The sequence below is a fragment of the Capsicum annuum genome, chromosome 5 (genome assembly GCF_002878395.1).
Source record: "Capsicum annuum cultivar UCD-10X-F1 chromosome 5, UCD10Xv1.1, whole genome shotgun sequence".
NCBI classification, from domain to species: Eukaryota; Viridiplantae; Streptophyta; class Magnoliopsida; order Solanales; family Solanaceae; genus Capsicum; species Capsicum annuum.
This window is the reverse complement of record NC_061115.1, coordinates 103,066,962-103,075,730: the sequence shown is the minus strand read 5'-3', so window position 1 is coordinate 103,075,730 and position 8,769 is coordinate 103,066,962.

Sequence of the window (8,769 nt, the reverse complement as noted above, 5' to 3'; positions counted from 1 at the left end):
AGATTGAGGGCATACCATTGTCAAACCATTATTCAAGCCCAAAACCATCAAGTCTAGGGTTAACCATAACCCCTTGGTTTAAATCACAATTCCTGAGCACCCACATGTGCAAAGCCATTATCAAGCATGTATAGTCATAATTTAAGACTTGAGAAAACAATACTCAACATTATACATTCAAACCCTCAACTATGGTTTTTAAAATCACCATTAATGATTCATGAACAATGTTTAATACACATGATTTTTGTGAACTAGTGATGCAACCTGAACTGTGGACTTATCGTAATGGGCATCCCAAGTCCAACTAGGATCGGGGACCGCCCCCTTAGCCTAACCCAACCAACTTATACAACCTTAGATGAGCTGAATTTCGAGCATATAACAAAATTATTTAATGCTCTTATGAAGACTCTGGGATAGGGTCTCATTCATGACTAACCCAACCGAGTCTAACCACACCAAACAGACCATCCATTCCATACCAAACCATTTAGAAAGTATCAAACATAATATGATAATCAAACCCAAAATGTAATATGATGGAACAACCAATAATATCATCAAATGATGTCATCCCCAACACCTATGTTAATGCTAATGCCGACACCAATACCGATCCCGCATATACCAACCCCCAGAAGTACCACAAAGCCTCTATCCAAAAAAATACAAATATCTAGTTGGGACACGCCCCAACCAGGGACAAAACCAATATTCGAAAAGAAAGTAAAATGTCTATGAATTTTCAACATGAAATGATGCCTTCCGAAAGGATGGAAGTTCACCACTTCAGTCCAATAAGCTATCCTAAAAATCCTATTTGCCTTTGTAACAACCTTGTTAGATACACAATCTCTGAGCTGATGGCCCACTTTGCCACAGTTGAAGCACTTATCCCTTCCCTCCTCATAGAATCCCCAATGAGGACAACCACAAAACTGACAAGGAGGACACGAAGAAATAGACTGACCTTCGCTTGCCTGAGACTGGGCTCCCTGGGCCTGAGAATTATCACCACCATGATGAAGCCTATCACCTGACTGTTGGGGGTAAGGAGCACTAGCAGTAGAGAAGGAACCAAAACTCCCCTACTTTTTTTTCTGCCACTTCCCACTATTCGACCACCCTGAGTTGGGCACCTTCCTGATAAAAAAACCTGCCCCACTTACTCTTCCTGTCTCCATATTCTGCATGCCTTCCCTTGTCAACATATGAATAGTCAGCCTTGACATGTCCATATCATTCATGAGAAAAACAATTTTGCTCTCCAAAAATTAGATCTTTGTTCAGCCCAGAAGTGAACTTCCTCATTCTTGCCTTATATCAACCACCAAATTAGGAGCATACCTCGACAACTGATGGAAATTCAAAGCACACTAATTCAAAGACATTCTCTTTTGCCTAAGTTTTACAAACTCCTCCATCTTAGCTCCCCTCAACTCTTAAGGAAAGAACCGATCTATAAAGGCATTAGAAAAGGCTTCCCACAAACCATCCTCTTCTATATCACCCTTATCTTTTCCCTAGTCCACATACCACAAATAAGAAACCTCCTTGAGCTAATAAGTTACTAAGTTTACTCCTTCCAGATTAGTAGCCCTCATTACCCGAAAGATCTCCATCTCATCAAGAAACCCTCATAGGTCTTCCTCTACCTTCACTCTTGTAAAATTCAAAGGAATCATCTTTATAAACTATCCAAGACTAGCAGCCTTAGAAGACACAATGCTAGTCGTACCCCGCTAGACTATAGTAGCAACCAAATGGGCAATCGCATGCATAGACCGATAAAACTTCACATTCATCACATTGCCCTGAGGGACTTGAGGAGCAGTAGGAGAAATAAGATAAACTCTGGTAAAATTAGGAATAAGACTATGAGATCAAAGATGAACCTCGGGAGTAGAATGTGCTCCCTTAGTATCACTTCCAGATGGGGAAGAAGAATTTTCTTGTGTTCCAGATCTAGGAGGCATAATTTGAAAGATGAAAAAACAAGGATTATAGGAGATTTTAGGACTGACAAGTCAAGCTTGAGGAAAGAATACCAAGAAAATGAAACATTCCTAAATGTCTTCCAGCCTCTCCCTTATGCGTGTAGTGCGCTACACACCCCTAAAGAGACTCTATTCGACATGGCTTTGTGGACTCCCAATTGACCATGAACATAGGCTCTAATACCAACTTGATATAGCCCAAACTGGGGCCTTGTCTAATGGGCATCCAAAGTCTAACCAGGACTTAGAAGTGCCCCCTTAACCCAACCCAACCACTTTATACAACCTTAGATGAGCTGAATTTTGAGCTTATAACAAGATTGCGTAATGCCCTCATAAGACTCTAGTATAGAGTCGCAATCATGATCGACCCAACAGAGTCTAACAATGCCAAACACACCATTCATTCCATACCAAACCATTTAGAAAGTATCAAACATAATATGATAATCAAATCCAAAATGTAATACGATGGAACAACCAACAATATCGTTCAATGATGTCAGCCCCAACTCCAATGCCATTGCTAAGGCCGACACCAATACGATCACACCCATACTAACCCCCAAAAGTACCACAAAGCTTCTATCCAAAAGAATACAAATTCCGATTGGGACATGCCCCCAACAATGGACAAAACTAATATCCGAAAAAAGTAAAATATCTAAGAATATCCAATATGAAATGATGCCTTCCAAAAGGATGAAAGCTCACCACTTTAGTCCAATAATCTATCCTCAAATCAAGTACTATGAAGGAGAAGTTGAATTATCGATTCCTGCATAGCATGGGTATACAGCCACCAGTAGAAGGGTTAGTGGGTGAACACTAGCATGAAACTCAGGATAAGGATAAAGTAATTCAAGTTATCAAATCTAAGTGAAAACCATCCAATCCAAACAATCATACGCACACACACACACATATATATAAGTTCTAGGAAAAGGGACCGGGTTTAACATGCCATTTAAAAACTTTACTTGGGTTATGTAGCTTAGTTGTCCTACCACCCACGGGCCATATGGGTTCAACTCCTCCTGCTGAAAGGGTCCTAGTGCATGTAGCTGCACGACTAGGAAATATCCCTGGTATTACTAATACATCCCTCTAATTTAAATGTGACACTCACACGTGGCCATCGAGACCCCTCATATTCGCAGATATGAGTTTCTGATTTTGATCCCCCCAAGGCCCATACCTTCTACAACTTAGCTTACATTTCCTACCATTAATGACTAATTAAAACCATTAACAAACAATCCAATTATCCATTTATTAACCCAAGCTATTCAATAAACCATTGGTATCATCATGCCACCATACTTGCAGGCATTATCCATAGCCAAACCATTTAGATTAAAGGGACATTTAAGCGCCTTATCGTTAGCTATATTAAAGCTCTCGGAAGACTACCATGTTCTCCACAAGCATAACCAATTAGCCTTAAGCCTTTGTAAACCATTTAAAAACATTTAAGATTTTATGCAAAAGCCAAAAACAAGCAAGAGTTCTATTAAAATAAGTAAATGCAATGAACATATAAATATAAGCATTTTATCAAACACCTTGGCGATATAATATAACCAAAACCACATTCCATTATCCTTAAACCATTACCATGTAATTCAATTTTCCAAAACCATCATAAATGCATAGAAAACATAATTAAAACCATAGGAAATCATAACCAAGCATTTAACATTAAAAACCCTAAATCAATAGTTGAAAGCCATAATCATAAAAGAGAGAAATCATTAAATCAACCATGTAACCATGCCTTTAATTGAAATTACAATTAGGGAAGAGAATCATGCCTTAAACTAAGAAGATTGATGGAAAGAATTCTCCAAGACAAGCCCCAAAGTAATCCCTTAGTTGAAACCCTAGATCTTTGTCCCAAAAGCTCTTGAGAGAGTTATGATATGTTTAGGAAGAGTATCTAAGTGTTTAAGAATAAAATAATAGGGTAAATAACCTCCTAAGTATATTAGAAGTCGTGGGTCTTTATTAGGGTAAGTAGGGAAATGTCCAAAATACCCCCACTTAAATCCCATAAAAAAACTCGACACAGGGTTACAAATGACCCTCATACAAGTCGTAACCTCCCTTATGGTTGATGCCCACCTGATTGTAAACAAACGTCAACCATGGATCAAAACTGTCCAGTATATGACTTATCCACCCAAGTCGTAACCTCAATATATGATCTGTACCCATGATCTGTATCCCTGGTAGAATGTAATACTAGGAAGAATATTAAATATGTCCAACTCGCAAGTCACTTATATGACTCATACCCAGCCATACGATACTCACCCCTAAGTAATTCTATTTGTGTGAGCAAACCTATCCCACCAACTAACACTGGTCAGCTTAGATAGGACTTCACCATTTGTACCCCAGTATATGGCTCGTACCATAAGTCGTATTGGGTCTGAAGGACGAAATTCTAGGAACTTTTCTAAGTGTACAAACTTGGGATGCTTCAACTGGGAATGAGGGAAGAGTTATATGCCTGAGTTATGAAGATTCATGAAGAGATTTCAATCCTTAAGCCTCTAGATGACCACCTTGATGAAACCATAACCTAATATCATTGAGAGATTTTTAGAGTGTGTTTTAATGTTCTAAAATGTAGAATAAAATCTAGATAAGTGTTATAAAACATAGGATCTGAATGGCTTGGGTAGGAATTGTTCAAAATACCCTCAGCTTAAAAGCTATAAAAGGAATGCAGGAGGGTATGGTTAGACCCCTCAACTCATATCCATATCATACGAGTGGTACCCTCAACTTGTAACTTAATTAGAAAGTTGGACACCACATTCTGTCCATCATACGACTTCTTAGTCTAACTCGTACCATCACCATATCTCTAGTACCCTTCAATTCATACCCTAAGCAGAACATCAAAGTCAAGACACTGGACAACATATGGTTGGCTACTATACCACTCGTATCATGAATATACGACTCATATGGAGTATTCTCGTACCTTGAGTAGAACTTGGTTAACATCACACTGGCCAACATATGACTAGGGTCCTAAACCTGTATCCACCCATACAACTAGCATGGTGTGAGTCGTATGATGATCAGACGTCTCAAAACTTAAGAAATTTGCATGGGTCAAAGTTTGGGGTGTTTCAGTCTCCCCCACTTAGGATCATTCATTCTAGAATGATTGGATGAGGCAATATAAGCACGATTAAACCCAAAAATATCTCTACTCTTAACTTTAAGACAAAGAGAAACATGCAAAGAAATTCACAATCCACCATCAACAAAGATAGAAAACAAAGAGGTTAAGAGCAACACATACCTCAAGCTGAATTTTCAAAATCATAAATAAGAATGGATTCTTGGACTTCATGTCCTCAGTTTCCCAAGTAGATTTGTTGGACTTTTGGTTCTACCATAAAACCTTCACCGAAGCCAAGTCTTTCATTCGCAACCGACGAACTTGCTGATCCAAGATCTCCAATAGGACCTTCTCATAGGACAACGAATCTAAAATACCAATGTTATCCAAGGGAAAAACTAACGAAGGACACCCATGAATTTTTGCAACATAGACACGTGGAGTATCGGATAAATGCAACTCATGCTAGAGGGAAAATCCAACTTATATGCAATATTTCAGACTCTTCTCAAATTTTATAAGGTCCAACATATCGGGGACTGAGCTTCCCCTTCTTTCCAAACTACATTACTCTCTTCATGGGAGACACCTTTAAGATCACCCAACCTCAAATTCCAAATACCTTTACCTCACGTCTGTATAGGAATTTGGCAACTTTGGGTGGTCTTAAGCATATCCTGAATTACCTTTACCTTTTCCATAGCCTGGTGAACCAAATCTAGGCCAAATATCTCTGCTTCACCAACCTCGAACCACCCAATAGGAGATATACTCCTCCTACCATACAATGCCACAAATAGGGCCATACCAATGCTAGAATAGTAGCTATTTTTATAAGCAAATTCAATCAAAGGAAAATGGTTGAACCAACTACCACCATAACTGATTACACAAGATCGCAACATATCTTCCAAAGTATAAATAGTGCTTTCAACTTGCCCATCCTACTATGGGTAAAAGGTTATACTAAGAATCACTTTAGTCCCCAAACCACGATGGAACAAGCATAAAAAGTATGATGAAAATTGAGTGCCACAATAAAAAATAATTAAAAAAAGCACATCATGCTACTTTAAATCTTCCTAAAGGAAAAACTTTGCATAATACTCAGCAGAATAAGTAGTCCTCACTGATAAGAAATGAGTGGACTTAGTCATCCTAAACTATAATGAACCTATTTTATCCCTAGTCCTTCTTGAATACTGTGCATCTCAACATATGCAAAATGCCGAAGTTGAGAGTGGCTATTATAGAGGTGTGTAGTATAAAGAGGGTATGAAGAAAAGGTATGAATAAAAAATATGAGTAGGGTTAGGTGTGACAGACAAAGTGAAAAAAAAGTAAAAAAAAAAAAAGAACGAAAAAGGGTCAAAAATACCCAAACTATGTAAAATGGATCAAAAATACCCCTCGTTAGTTTATTGCCTTAAAAATGCCCCTTCATTAAATATTCGGCTAAAAAATACCCTTCCACTTAACAAAATTCCACCAAATATGCCACCTAGGTAAAAAAAACATATGGCTATGCCACATCACCATCCACATGTAAAATTTTATTTTTAATTATATGGCATTCATTTCTTCTTCAAGCTCTGATTTGCAGACCTTATTAATAAGTGAACAATCTTTTAAAGGTGTTCTGCTTTCCTTACAAAACCGCGAGGGACTATTAGTCAAAGAGCAAAATTGTAAACTTTCTCAAAGAAATTAGGATGATATCTTATGGTTAAAATAATAGAATCTAAGATGTCACATGTTTGCTAACCAACTCACAAGCCATCACAGAACAAATAAGCAATTTAAATAGATCATAAAATAAATCCAAAACTTGAAGCCAGCTACCAATCAGTTCTTGTGTATAATATCCTAATGAATAACAAGTGATTTATTTCTTACAGGAACAAATTCATCAATTATTTAATTGAAAGATGCGCATAAGTTGCAGGATATCTAGTTTGTTGAGCCTAAAAGATTGCTCTCAAACACAAAATGATCCTTCAACTGTTATTCTAAGTCCTTCTTTATTTCCTGAAACCATTTCTTTACCAAGACAGACAAAGCATGCCCATCTACAGATCTTTTCATTACAAATAACAACAAGAGAAAACTTGTTTCTCCCAGGGAATTACACAAAGATTTCAAGGCTCAAAAAAAATTACACGTGGATGGTGATATGGTATGGTCACTTGGCTTTTTTGTACCTTCGTGGCATGCTTGGCGGAATTCCGTTAAGGGGAACGGTATTTTTAGCCAAATATTTAATGGAGGGGTATTTTTTAGCCAAAAAACTAATGAGGGGTATTTTTGATCCATTTCAGATAGTTAAAGAGTATTTTTCACCCTTTTCCAAAAAATAAAGGAAAAAGAAATTTCAAAAGAAGAATAAAATGAATAAAAAAAATCACACCCAGCCTGAGTAAGTAGAAAAAGAATAAAAGGGTGAATTAGAGAAGAATAAATAAAATAGAATTGGTAAAAGAACAGACCCTGAAGAAATCATAGTGCCAAGAAGGCTAAGTCACTGAAAATCCTTAATTATACCATACTAGCCTAATAAAAATCCTACAGTGATCCTAACCAGATATGTTTGAAAATTTAGGTAAATAACATATGGGTAAGCCTATTGCATTCTATGTGCATCGAGTGGAATTTCTATGTGAGTGAGAGCATCTTTTGACAGTCTCATATTAATATGCCCGTCTAATTGAGTGATAGGGACTTCTTTGATGGTAAGGGTGCATGGGTTGTGTTGTTAGATTGCTAATCTGTCTGGGTCAGTGTACTCTGTATGAGTCTAGTTTTCTTATTGCTAATGTAATTCCATCACCTGATTCTTGTATGTCTCATTGTCATACCTAGTCAATACAGAGTTGAAGTTGAAAAGGATGGAACTAGGAAAGGGGTAACATATTTTAAGAAAATATTGAGTAGTCGACTGCCAATGGTATCTTAGGATCTTTCTGATTAAGCATAATTTATGTTTTTGTTTTATGTTTTGCCTGAGGATAAGCAGACATTATAAGTTGAGGGTTTTCATATGCTATGGAAACATAGCACATTCGATGCCTAAAATGGTGAAATTATGCAATAACTTAGGTTATTTCATTGAATATGATGCATGTTAATGTGTTTTACAGGGAAATTAGGTCAGAAGTGGTGTTGGACTAAAGGAGAGAAAAGAAGTTTTTAAGAAATTGAAGTATTGGTCAAGCTATGAGTCGTTAAGTCACATTACAACTATAGCTTGACTCGTCAGGACACCAGAGGCTAGAGTTGAGCAAAAGAGATAAATAATAGAAGACTACGAGTGGTAAAGGTCAGACTACAACTTGTAGTGTAAAGCTGTATTAAGAGTAGTGTGCCAAGTCCTGGAGGTTGATACTCCAGTAGTAACGAGTAAAGACAACGAGTCATAATGTCTAACTATGACTCATGGTGAGTAGTCCTAAGAAAAGCAGATTCAATTGTCCTAAAGGTGAAAAGCTATTGGAGTGACTACGATTAGTAGCATACGACTCATAGGGTGGAACTATGAGTTGTAACCACTGAAGCCTGAAGAGAGATATGACATCAGGAAATGAGTCATAACCAGACCTAACGACTCATTGCTAGAGGCGTGACCACTGC